The 12,834-nt window shown below is 42.2% G+C and overlaps 1 pseudogene across 1 annotated transcript; it reads left to right on the top strand.

Annotated features, from left to right (window-relative positions):
• Positions 1-9,542: 9,542 nt before the first annotated feature.
• On the top strand, positions 9,543-11,855 carry LOC306648279 (pituitary tumor-transforming gene 1 protein-interacting protein-like; annotated as a pseudogene). The gene has a single exon. The product of its transcript is annotated as a pituitary tumor-transforming gene 1 protein-interacting protein-like (transcript).
• Positions 11,856-12,834: the final 979 nt, after the last annotated feature.

The raw sequence follows: 12,834 nt of genomic DNA on the forward strand, positions 1-12,834 counted from the left end.
AGGTGCTCACTTTTACTGGTAAATTTGGTTGGAGCTGGAGAATATCATGCTAAATGTTAGGTCTGAATTTGGGTGACTATATGACAGAGAACGGAGCAACTGAGGCAAAGGGCAGCACGCCACATGGTGACCAATCAAACAGGTAGGAAAACTTCACTGACCCTTACCACCCCTGTCACTCAGCAGGACCCCCGCCCATTCTGGCACGTAAAGACCCCGGGCAGCCATGGCCACACACGATTTTGGCTCCCTACCCTGATCTGTTCCCCAGAGGGCTGGGAATTTTGCCCAAGAGCCAAATTCCAATAAAGCTTGCTTCTGCCGCTTTCTGTCCGATTTCATTTGGCCACTAGCCATGCCCCCGAGCTTCCATTTGATGTAGAAACCTGGGAGGGTTTTTGGGCTTTCCCCCATCGTGGTTGAGGTCCACACCCTCCCTCAGAAGAACCAGGAGATTCCGTTCCATTCCACTCAGCTCTGCTCCATTCCGCTCCATCCTGTTTAGTTTCCCTTTATTTGGCAACAGATGGGGTAAGTTCCCTGGGGTTTCTACCATGTGTCTTTCCAATCTTTACCATCTGATCCACATGGGGTCTGTCCATTGCGTACTCCACAGACCCCCACACCCGTTCTGTTTGGGCTCTGGTAGTTTTGGAGCCATCCCAGTCTCCAGTTAGTCCCCCGTTTATTCTGTTCCAGAAACGTGAAAGTCGAAAGACATTTTGACTTTTGGTCCGTCCGCTGTTTTTCCGGTGTACACAAACTAAAATTGGGATGCCTTTTTGTGCTTCTGTACATAATCTGGGTAAAATTGGATGGCTAGTGGGAAATACTGGTAACCCATTTGACCCCAAAACTCCTTTGGGCTGTCTCTACCATAATTTTAGGGACTCCCCCAAGACTTATGACATAAAAGGCTAGTTTTTAATTCTACCATGGTCTGGCCTCAGTAGATCACAAGATGGCCACCAAAGTGCACTCATGGCCATTTGCAAGCTTATCTTTTTGTAATTTGGTGCTTGCCCAACCTCTTCTTCTACCTTTTCCACCACCCAAGTTCTCCTCTCCAGGGGTGATCCCAAACCCCACCCCCTCCATGCTCTGGCCAAAATTCCTCTCCTTTTCCTGTCCTCCTCTTGCAAACCTGCCCCCTTCTCCTGCAGATGCAGCTCCACTTCCTCTTCCTTCTCAGAGCCTTCCCACCTCCCCTTCTTCTCCTCCTCCAGAATATCCCTCCGCCCACTCTGTTCTCTCCTCCCCTGTTAGCGCTCACACAGGATCTCATCAGACCTTACAAAATTCTAATCCAGAATTCTTTTTCCTTCCAACAGTATTGTGTGAATCCAAGATCCATTCTCACTCCAGGATCTTTCCCAGATTGAGAAATGTTTAGGGTCTTTCTCTGCTGACTCCTCTACTTATATTAAGGAATTTAGATATCTTTCCCAAACTTATGATCTCACTTAGCATGTCTTTCTTCCACTCTCACCCCAGACTAATGACCGTGCATCCAACGGGCACCACAAGATCTTGCTGACTAAATCCACCTAACAGACATGACTCTCCCCATACATGCCAAAAAAAAAAGAAGCATTTACCAGAACTCCAACAAAGCAATAATTAATGGCCATATCATTTTTCCAGGACTCTTGTTTTATTTTTGTTTTTTTTTTCTTAAATTCTATAATTTTTGAGCTCATAACATTGTTGTTTTGATCAGTCCTACTTTTATTGAACTCAAATTTTTGAGTAGTTTTTGAGTATCTGTTACATCAATGCAATGGAATCATTTGTTTCTAGAACTTGTCTCTAACAGAAAAGAGACCACAAATACTGTTCAATATACCTATCCGATATCTTGGTTTTTACAGTAAAATAAGGATTGACATGTGTGGGATTATTCAAATGTGTTTCTTGGAAACACCTAATTAATTTACAGGGTGTTGCCACTGATCTCTTTGCACAACCAACCAGACTTTCCCACAGACTGGTGGCATATCTCTGCAGGCAGCTTGATTCTGCCATTCGTGGGTGGCTACCATGTCTCTGGGCACTGACTGCAGCAGCTGAATTAACTAAGGAAGCTCTAAAACTCACCCTACTCCAGCCAAAAACTGCGTTTTCTGCCCATCGACGACAGGACCTCTTAAGCCATAAATCCTTCCACTCCACAGGTGCTGGAGGCCCTGTGCTCACCTCATGAAGACCTCTTTGATTACCCACGCCCCTCACCTGACCTAACCATTTTTGCAGATGGCAGTTCTGTGCTGGGTCCCAATAGATGCTGTAGAGCCGCTTATGCAGAGCCCCTGCCTCAGTTCTGGAAGCCAAATGCCTTCCAGAAGGGACCACTTCCAAAAGAGCCAAACTATTTCCTCTGATTAGGGCACTAATTCCATCCAAAGGTAAACAGGTTAACATCTATACAGATTCCAAATATGTCTTCTTGATTGCTCACTTACATTCGGCTATTTGGAATGAGTATGGATTTTTCACCATAAAGCAGTCACCAGATAGGGAAGAAAAACAGAATGTTCTAAGTATGGGAATGTATTCAGTAGAAGGGAAAAGAAAATGTTTCTGGGTAAGAAAGTCTTGGTGTGGTAAAATACATGAGGGTTTAAGCAAGTGCTAAGAAAGTCTGTGTGTGAGAAAAGGGCAAATTTTTCAACAACTTTGCATGTAACGAAGTTGGTTATATGTACGTGAGACAATCAGTTAAAGCTATTTAAGTTTTTCCTAAAGTCAAATACTAATGCGCTAATATAAACCAAAGATTAATCTAATGTTAAAATAAAGGACTACTTTAAAAACACTAATTTAGGGGGCGATCCAAGATGGCGGACTAGAGGGTGACTGCATCTCCTGTCACGTCAGAACCCAGGATTCAAGAAGGGGAGGCATTGAGAGACTCAGACTAAAATAGAACCACAGGTGAGTCTCTTCCCCCGGGTGAAGCTCAGCCGGCAGCAGGCCCAGATTCAGGTGGCTTATTAGAGTAGGGCAGGGCAGATAGAGTCTCCCTCAGGCAGCCCTGAGCACTCTAGCGGTGCGCTCCTCCCACAGGGCTAGATTCTACAGCTTCACGGAGCAGGCGCCCCAGTGAGAGACTTTCTGCACAGAACCAGCGCAAGGCCAGCTCCAGCCCACCCACAGGTTGCTTCAGAGACAAGGACAGGGCAGCCAGGGACTTCCCCAAGCAGCCTGGCTCCCTCCGGCGGGAAGTGCCTTTCTAGGCTAGCTTCTTGGAGCAGACCGCTCAGTGAGAGCCTTTCTACACAGAGCCAGCCACAAGTCCCCAAGCCAGTGGAGACCTCTCACCTGCAAGCAGCCTCTGGGACCAGGGCTGGGCAGCCAGAGACCTCTCCAGGTCTCTCTCCCTGGAACCAGTAGCGGGATAGGGGCAGCGTTCTTTGGAAGCACTGCATTATCAAGTTACTCCAAGACTTCAGGCTACTGAAGGCAGGGAGGTGATACACTGGCAATCTACAAGGACACTATAAGCCAATAGAGGAAATCTGCAATATCTCAGAGTCCCACTGACATCTGACCAATATGAGAAGACAAGGGAAGAAAATATACCAAACAAACCTAGATACTATATCAATAAAACCCAATGACAGCACAGCAGAAGAAATATCAAAGGGAGTTCAGAATGTACATAATAAAAGCAATCAGGGAAGCAAACGAGGAGATGAAAGAGCAAATGCAGGCATTGAAGGAGGAGATAAAAGAGCAAATGCAGGCATTAAATGATCGTAGCAATCAACAGTTAAAAGAGCAAATATGGGAAGCAAAAGATCATTTCAATAAAGAGTTAGATATACTGAAAAAAAAAAAACCAGAAATCCTTGAAATGAAGGAAACAATAAACCAAGTTAAAAACTCCATAGAAAGCATAACCAACAGGATAGAACACCTGGAAGACAGACCTCATATATTGAAGACAAAATATTTAATCTTGAAAACAAAGTTGACCAAACAGAAAAGATGGTAAGAAATCATGAACAGAATCTACAAGAATTATGGGATATCATGAAAAGGCCAAATTTAAGAATTATTGGGATTGAGGAAGGCTTAGAGAAACAAACCAAAGGAATGAACAATCTATTCAATGAAATAATAACAGAAAATTTCCCAAATCTGAAGAATGAAATGGAAAACCAAGTACAAGAGGCTTATAGGACTCCAAATATACAAAATTACAACAGATCCACACCAAGGCACATTGTTATGAAATTACCTAACATACAAAATAAAGACACAATATTAAAGGCCACAAGAGAAAAGAATCAGACTACATTCAGGGGAAACCAATAAGAATATAAGTAGATTTTTCAATCCAGACCCTAAAAGCTAGAAGGGCCTGGAACATTTACGAAGCCCTGAAAGAAAACGGATGCCAACCAAGACTCTTATACCCAGCAAAACTTACTTTCAGATTTGACGATGAGATAAGATCCTTCCATGATAAACAAAAACTAAAGGAATTGACAAAAAGAAAGCCGGCATTACAGAACATTCTCAGCAAAATATTCCATGAGGAAGAGATGAAAAACAACAATGCAAATCAGCAATGGGAGGAACTAGCCTAAAGGAATAGCCAAATAAAGGAGAACCAAATCATGTCAAAAACAAAAATGAGCCAAATGACTGGGAATACAAATCATATCACAATAATAACCCTGAATGTTAATGGCCTGAATTCATCAATCAAAAGACATAGACTGGCAGATTGGATTAAAAAAAAATCCAACGGCCTGCAAGATACCCATAGACTAAAGGTAAAAGGATAGGAAAAACATACCATGCACACAGACACAGCAAAAAAGCTGGAGTATCCATCCTCATTTCAGATAATGTGGACTTCAACCCAAAATTAGTAAGAAGGCATAAAGAAGGATATTACATACTGCTTAAGGGAAGCATAAATCAGCAGGACATAACAATCATGAATATGTATGCCCCAAACATTGGTTCAACCATGTACGTCAAACAAATCCTTCTCAATTCCAGAAATCAAATAGACCACAACACAATAATACTAGGTGATTTTAACACACCTCTCTCACCGCTGGATAGACCATCCAAACAAAATTGAATAAAGAAGCCATCGATCTCAATAACACAATCAACAATTTAGACTTAACCGACTTATATAGAATACCATCCAACAAAGAACAAATACACTTTCTTCTCAGCAGCACATGGATCCTTCTCTAAAATAGACCATGTTTTATGCCACAAAGCTACTATTAGCAAATACAAGAAGATAGAGATACTACCTTGTACTCTATCAGATCATAATGGATTGAAACTAGAAATAAATGACAGAATGAAAACAGAAACTTCTCCAATACCTGGAGATTAAATAATATGCTATTATATGATGAATGGATAACAGAAGACATCAGGAGGGAAATAAAAAAATTCTTAGAAGTAAACGAGAACAAAGACACATCATATCAAAATCTCTGGGACACTATGAAAGCAGTACTTAGAGGAAGATTTATTTTATGGGGCACATTCAACAAAAGAAGTAGAAATCAAGAAATACACGAATTAACACTACAGCTCAAAGCCCTAGAAAAAGAAGAGCAGACCAACACCAAAAGTAGTAGAAGACAGGAAATAGTTAAAATCAGAGCCGAAATCAATGAAATTGAAACAAAATAAAAATTGGAAAAATTAACAAATAAATAGTTGGTTCTTTGAAAAAATAAACAAAATTGATAAATCCTTAGCCACACTAACAAAGAGAAAGAGGGAGAAAACTCAAATTACTAAAATTTGGAATGAACAAGGAAATATCACAACAGACACAAGTGAAATACAAAACATAATTAGAAACTATTTTGAAAACCTATACTCCAACAAAACAGAAAACCTCGAAGACATCAACAAGTTTCTAGAGACATATAAATTACCTAAACTGAATGAGGAGGACATACACAACTTAAATAAATCACTTTCAAGCAGTGAATAGAAGAGGTCATCAAAAGCCTACCACAAAGAAAAGTCCCGACCAGATGGGTGCTCAGCTGAATCCTACAAAACCTTTAAAGAAGAGCTCATTCCAATACTCCTCAAAGTATTCCATGAATAGAAGAGGAAGGAACACTCCCAAACTCATTCTATAAAGCCAGTATCACCCTGATACCTAAACCAGACAGAGACACATCAAGGGAAAGAAAACTTCAGACCTAATATACTAATGAAATCGACGCAGAAACTCTCATTAAAATTTATAGCAAATCGGGATACAAAAATATATTAAAAAGATAGTGAACCACGATCAAGTGGGTTTTATCCCAGGGATGCAAGGTTGGTTCAAACATCCGGAAATCAATAAATGTCATTCACCATATCAACAGACCTAAAAGTTAAGAATCACATGATTATTCAATAGATGCAGAAAAAGCATTCAATAAAATACAGCATCCGTTCATACTCAAAAACACTAGAAAAAATTGGGTAGTGGGAACATTCCTTAACATTGTAAAGGCCATCTATGCTAAGCCCATTGCCAATATCATTCTAAATGGTGAAAAACTGAAGCATTCCCCCTAAAAACATGGAACAAGGGCAGTGATGCCCTCTTTCACCACTTCTATTCAACATCGTTCTATGAGACCTCTAGCCAGAGCAATAGACAAACCAAAGAAATTAAAGGGATATGAATTGGGAAAAGAACTCAACTAGCCCCTATTTGCTGATGACATGATTACATATTTAGAGGAACCTGGAAATTCCACCAGAAAACTCTTAGAACTCATAAGTGAATTCAGTCAAGTAGCAGGTTACAAGATCTTAAATCCAATGCATTTTTATACATAATTTATGAATCTTTAGAAAGAGAAATTAGGAAAACTGCCCCATTCACAATATCCTCGAAAAAAATAAAATACTTGGGAATCAACCTCACAAAAGAGGTGAAAGACCTCTACAATCAGATCTACAGAACACTAAAGAAAGAAATTAAAGAAAACCTTAGAAGATGGAAAGATCTCCCATGTTCATGGATAGGAAGAATTAATATTGTCAAAATGGCCATACTACCAAAAGTGCTATACAGATTCAATGCAATTCCAATTAAAATCTCAATGATGTTCTTTACAGAAATAGAGCAAGCAATTATGAAATTCATCTGGAAGAATAAGAAACCCAGGATAGCTAAAGCAATCCTCAGTAGAAAGAGCGAAGCAGGGGGTATCGCAATACCAGATCTTCAACTCTATTACAAAGCAATAGTAACAAAAACGGCATGGTATTGTTACCAAAATAGACAGGGTAGATCAATGGTACAGAATAGAGGACACGGACACAAAACCCAAATAAATACAATTTTCTCATACTAGACAAAGGTGCCAAAAATATGCAATGGAGAAAGATATCCTCTTCAAAAAATGGTGCTGGGAAAACCCGAAATCCATATGCAACAGAATGAAACTAAACCCCTATCTCTCACCCTGCACAAAACTAAACTCAAAATGGATCAAGGACCTCGGAATCAGACCAGAGACCTGCATCTTATAGAAGAAAAAGTAGGTCCAAACCTTCAACTGGTTGGCTTAGGATCAGACTTCCTTAACAGGACTCCCATAGCCCAAGAAATAAAAGCAAGAATCAACAACTGGGATAGATTCAAACTAAAAAGCTTTCTCTCAGCAAAGGAAACTATCAGTTTCAGTATGTAAAGAGAGAGCCTACAGAGTGGGAGAATATCTTTGCCACTCATACTTCAGAGAGAGCACTAATTTCCATAATCTATAAAGAACTTATAAAACTCTACACCAAGAATACAAGTAACCCAATCAACAAATGGGCTAAGGAAATGAACAGACACTTCACAGAAGAAGATGTAGAAGCAATCAACAGATTTATGAAAAAATGTTCAACATCTCTAGTTATAAGAGAAATGCAAATCAAAACTACCCTAACATTCCATCTCACCCCAATTAGATGCAATTATCAAGAATGTAAGCAACAATAGGTGTTGGCGAGGCTGTGGGGAAAAAAGGTACACTCATACATTGCTGGTGGGGCTGCAAATTAGTGCAGCCACTCTGGAAAGCAGTATGGAGATTCCTCAGAAGCTTGGAATGGACCCACCATTTGACCCAGCTATCCCACTCCTTGGCCTAATACCCAAAGGACTTAAAATCAGCATACTACAGAGATACATCCACACCAATGTTCATAGCTGCTCAATTCACCATAGCCAGATTGTGGAACCAACCTAGATGCCCTTCAGTTGATGAATGGATAAAGAAGCTGTGGCATATATTATACAATGTAATATTACTCCACCATGTAGAATGCTAAAATTATGGCTTTTGTATGCAAATGGATGAAATTGGAGAATATCATGCTAAGTGAGATAAGCCAGTCCTCAAAAAACTAAAGGACAAATGATCTCTCTGATAAGTGGATGAGGACATATAATGGGGGGGTAGGAGGGGTTAGCATTAGGGTTAGGGTTAGTTTTAGGGTTAGGGATAAGGAGGGTGGTAAGAATGGAGGAAGGAAGGACTGTATAGAGGGAAAAGGGGGGGGGGGAGGGGTGGGGGAAGGGAAAAAATAACAGAATGAATCAAACAACATTGCCCTATGTAAATTTATGATTTTTAATAAAAAAATGGAAAAAAACACTAATTTACCCTTGATATTGTGTCTGTTAAGATGTATTCTTTATAAACTTCTTAAAATGACATTAAGAAAGAGTGTGAAGGGCAGTATAGGAAAATGGGACAACAGTGACTGAGATTGGGTCTCTGATTGTCCTCATGGCTGTGGCATGTCCTGGTGCCTGGGAGTGTTCCTGTGCAAGGGCAACAAGATGCCTGGCTGCTGTAGCAGTACCCTCTCTGGGGAGGCTCTGTGCAGGAGTCCTATCAGCTCTGACATTGATCTCAGGCACACAGCTCTTGGCATGAAGGAATTCTTTTGCTAGATAACCATTGTTTCATTAGCTCCCTTCTCTGGTTCCCTCCCACCTTACAGCAACTTTGGACAGTGGACTTTCTTGAGAGCTACGCAGAGCTCCTAAGGTTGCATTTTGCAACTGTGAAAAAGTTACATAGATGTCCTAGTCTCTGTAACTTTCCTGAAATCAAAGAATAAGCTTAGTCCTTAACCTGATAATAAGACACATATAAATAAAGATTGCCAACATAACTCTTTAGATCTGCATTTCCATCAGAAAACAGAGCTCCATCTGATCTCAGGTAATCTTCAAAATCTGTGCTTATAAATCTTTATTTTCTAATCCTCCTTTGTACACTCACTGAACTTGAGAATTTGGTCATGCTATCAGAGGAAAAGAGGAAAAAATTAGCTTCATAATAGGATATTTTACCTAAGATTTGTGAAGAGTCCTGCCTTACCTGAGATAAGGCTCTGCCTCTCACCCTGCTGCTTGGTTAGAATGGATCCAAAGTAAGACCAGACTTTGACCTCCGTCGCCCCAGCTCTTCCGGGCAGAGGCCGCGGGGCTGGCGTCGGAGTAGTTGGTGTCGAGACCGCTGACCAGCCCACCGACCATGGTGCCAGGAGGGGCTCGCGGGCCGATGCTGCGCTGCGGGCTGCCCCTCGCCACGGCGCAGCGCAGGAACCGCCCGGAGCCGGTTGTTCTCAGAACACAAACGGATCCTGTGAAGAGTGCCTGAAGAATGTCTCTTGTCTGTGGTGCAACGCTAATAACGCATGCTTGGACTACCCAGTCAGAAAAATACTGCCCCCTGGCTCTCTCTGCAAGCTGAGCTCTGCACGCTGGGGTGTTTGCTGGGTGAACTTTGAGGCATTGATCATTGCCATGTTGGTCTTGGGGGGCACCGTCCTCCTGGGCATCACTGTCTGCTGCTGCTTCTGCTGCCGGCGGAAGAGAAGTCAGAAGCCAGATAAAGGTGACGAGTGGGCATGAGAGAGCAGGAAGAAAGGAGGGTCTGGCAGGAGGAGAGGAGAGCCGAGATGAAGTCGAGACATGATGAAATCAAAAAAAAATATGGTTTGTCTAAAGAACAAAACCCGTATGTGAAGTTTTAGGACAAGTGGAACACGCGTTCGACAGATCAGGCAGTCCCGGGCCCTGCAGGCGCGTGCTGCCCAGCACAGGCGGGGGCCTGCTCCATCCAGGGCCAGCCTCCAGCAGGTCACTGGGTGCTGCCCTGAAAGGACAATCCTGCTCTTGCCCCTGCAGGCTGTGGTCTTCTGTCCCTCCCGCCTGTTTCTGTATTTAGTTGCTCAAGACGTTAAACTCCTTGGGCTCTTGCTGTTTTTCCTTCACTGTCGCCTGCCCGTCTCAGTTGTCAAGCTGATTACCAGGTGAGCAGCCTGACGGTCCAGATGTGCTGGCAGATCTGCTGCAGCAGCCCAGGTCCCACGGCCTCTCTTCACCAGCAGGCTTCACACAGTGATGGGGAAGGTCACTTTTACTTGTGTCATGGGTGATCTGACCAGTCCATTGTCATTTCCCAAAAAATCCATGGGTGGCATCTGTGTGCCCATTTCTTTGAACCTTTGTACATGTTAACTCAGGTAGCTTTCTGTTGAAAACAGTGTCCCTTACATAGTCTGATAAGGATTTATTTTCTAACTGTAACTATACTGAATAGCATTAAAGAATAGAATAGTTAAAATCACCTTACTTTTTTTTTTTTAATAAATTTTGGATGCCCCACCAGGAGATTTCCCCCCTCATGTTTTCATGTAAGAGTTCAGACTCCTCTGGGATGACATTTTTTGATTTGCATCTTTGATAGAACTTGAGCATCTTTCCCTGTGGAACATGAATGCCCACAGGTGGGAGTGGGTGCTCTGATGCCCACCTCACCTTCCCTCCAGCCCCACCAGCAGCTGGGCAGTCACGTGTCCTTGGAAATGCTCTCATGAGCATTGGCCCTCTGCCTGCCTGTCAGGCTGTCTGTCTAGGGGGTGGTCCTTTTGGGATCATGGGTTCTGGCAAGTCTGCCCCAAAAAGGGAGAAGTTCTGTGCACAGGCCAGCCCCCCGTGAGACCCAGTATGCAGGAAGCCCGTGTGTTGGGCCTGCTAGAGGGCCCTCCACATACTGCCGCAGACAGGCTTGCCTGCCTTAGCAGTCCACCTGTCCAGCTGCACTTCAGCTCAGACTTCTGGAGGGCTTCTTTGAGGTGGTGTCTGTAAGCTCCTCAGGGAAGCTCCAGGTGCCCCAGAGTGTGCATTTCTTTAAAATCAAGACACGTGAGTAGTGAACAGACTGTTCTTGATGACCGGACAGCTGGACACTTTTCCTAAAAGATACTAGACAATACTCCCAGTTGCCAGGTTGCTTTGATTCAAGAGAATTCCCCCTGGGAATGTTGGTGGGCAGCCCCTGGAGCCGACTGTGTGTTCCTCCTCACCCCCAATGGTGCTGTGGACTGGTGATGGGCAGGTCACCTCGCAGCTGCACTGTGGATTCTCACACACTAAGGAATGGCCCTTCACAAATGCTTTAGTCTTATTTTCTGACTTCTTGGGCATTTTGATAGTAATTTTTAAAGTTTTCTGAAACATTCCTAAGTATGTTATAGCAGTTGTCAATACTTGTTTATTCACAAAAGACACTTTCTAATAGACTTCATGGACTTTGTATTAACATGATATTGTGTCTGTAAAATTACAGTTTGTTTCATGTATGTTGCTGAGTTGAAAGCAAGCGACCAGTTGTTAAATACAGTGTATTTGATTCTCATGTCAGGTGACTTGAGGCTGGTCTTGGTTGAATTTTTCTCTGAACCGAGGCTAGGGGCAGCCACACGACCGTAAGTTCGAGGAGACCACCGCATTCAGAGTGCCTTGCCTTTAACAGTTTCCAATAAAATGGCTCCGTGCCTGCTTTTGTGCACCAAAAAAAAAAACAAAAAAAACAAAAAAAAACAAAAAAAACAAAAAAAACAACAACAAAAAAAAGAAGCAAAGTAAGACAGACTTTAACTCATTTGAAGTTGTGTTCAAAGTTTGATGTTTGTTGTAAAGATTACTGTGATCTCAAACAGGGGATTTAATGAATAACTCAGCCAAAATTCAAGATAGCTATTGCACAAACAATGTTTTACTGTTGCTGATTCCATTTTGCATTTTCCTTGTAAACTATGTTGCCTAATTAATTTTTGCAGAAGTATTGCTTCAAGAGCAAACACCGTCAATTAACTTGAAATAGCAAGGCATCACCAATAGGACAGATAATATAAACCCCGATTAGATAAAAGGGGGTATATAACTGTAAAGTCATAGATATTAAAGTTAAAGCCCAGCACTCTTACTTAATGACTGGTGAGATTAACTTGCTGGATGTTTAAGATCAAACTTAGAAATTGAGATTAAATACAGAGGCCTAGAAAAGCCAGTATTTAGATCTTGCCCTCAGTGTCAGCCTGAATCCAGGGAACAAGAGAACTTCTCTAAGGGTCTTTGCAACTCTGGGCCACACAAACTCCCGATCAGGGAGATTGATGAGACCACTGGAGGATGAAAAGCCAATCAGTGCACCTGCTGCAGAGGAGGGTCATTGAAAAAAGGGATTTGATTCTTCCAAGGAAAGCCAACTCATCGAGGAGACCCTGCCTGATGGGCGGCACTAATGGAGCTAAGAAACTGCAGTTAAGTTCCCTATGAGTGACCCCTGTGGGAACTCAGCCGACTCTTAACAGACAGGAACAGGTCAATTTGACCAGTTTGGTCTTAAACACCGAGCAAAACAGTTAAAACTGAAATATAGCCATTCTTGGCATTTAAAAGAAACAATAGTTAAATGCAACCTAAGATGTACACTTGTGTTAACCCCCTAGAAAAAATAAATTCTGGAAGCTACAAGA

The sequence above is a fragment of the Sciurus vulgaris genome (assembly GCF_902686455.1).
Source record: "Sciurus vulgaris genome assembly, chromosome: 17".
NCBI lineage: Eukaryota > Metazoa > Chordata > Mammalia > Rodentia > Sciuridae > Sciurus > Sciurus vulgaris.